At 34.3% G+C, this 758-nt stretch overlaps 1 protein-coding gene across 1 annotated transcript in view; it reads right to left on the minus strand.

Moving 5' to 3' along the window:
• Positions 1–224: 224 nt before the first annotated feature.
• The window catches only part of LOC106868711 (complement component C1q receptor-like), a 200,156-nt gene continuing 199,622 nt past the window's right edge, over positions 225–758 (minus strand). Inside the window, exon 8 of the mRNA XM_052968783.1 lies at positions 225–386. The gene's annotated coding sequence lies outside the window, so the exon portion shown is untranslated. The remainder of the gene's footprint in view (positions 387–758) is intronic.

The following is a 758-nucleotide window of genomic DNA, read 5'->3' on the forward strand; positions in this document are numbered from 1 at the left end:
CTCCTAGTTAATGTCGAAAGTACAAAATCCTTGAACACTTTTAAGGTATGGAAATCAAATTGCACTGCATTTCTGTGAATACATTGATTGCAGTTACTATTAACTGTTTTTTTAAGTGATCAGGTTTCATTAATACTCCTGTTAAAAAGTAACAAATGACTCATAACTAAGCCAAACTGTTGCAACAAGTACAATATTAGAATAATAAAAATATCTCATTAATATTTAGGTACAAAGGCATGCATGCAGTGAAGTAATCTTTATTGGGAGAAAATTTTTTAAAATGGTTCGTTGTTATGTTTTAGAATTTCATTATAAGATTTCAATATCATTCTTACTTCCACTGTATTTTCTGGGGTAGTAAGTTATCCTGAATGTCTGGGTGGCTTGAAAATAAGAGAAAAATATCATTAGTAATATATAAATATAAATATATGAGGGGGTGCTGAAAAGTTCCTGACTTTAAGAGTATCACAAAAGGCCTGGTTGGAGGACTACTGTGATAAGTGTGTGAATCTGAGAGAGGAATTTGTTGAATAAAATTATAATTGACTGATCCTCCTTTATTTTCTTTTATCCAAAGCCAGGAACTTTTCAGCACCTCCTTGTGTGTGTGTGTGTGTGTGTGTGTGTGATCATCATTTAATGCCCATTTTCCATGCTGGCATGGGTTGGACAGTTTGACTGAAAACTGGTAAGCTGGGAGCTGCACCAGGTTTCAATCTGATTTGGCATGGTTTCTACAGCTGGATGCCCTT

This window comes from Octopus bimaculoides, chromosome 6, assembly GCF_001194135.2.
Source record: "Octopus bimaculoides isolate UCB-OBI-ISO-001 chromosome 6, ASM119413v2, whole genome shotgun sequence".
NCBI lineage: Eukaryota > Metazoa > Mollusca > Cephalopoda > Octopoda > Octopodidae > Octopus > Octopus bimaculoides.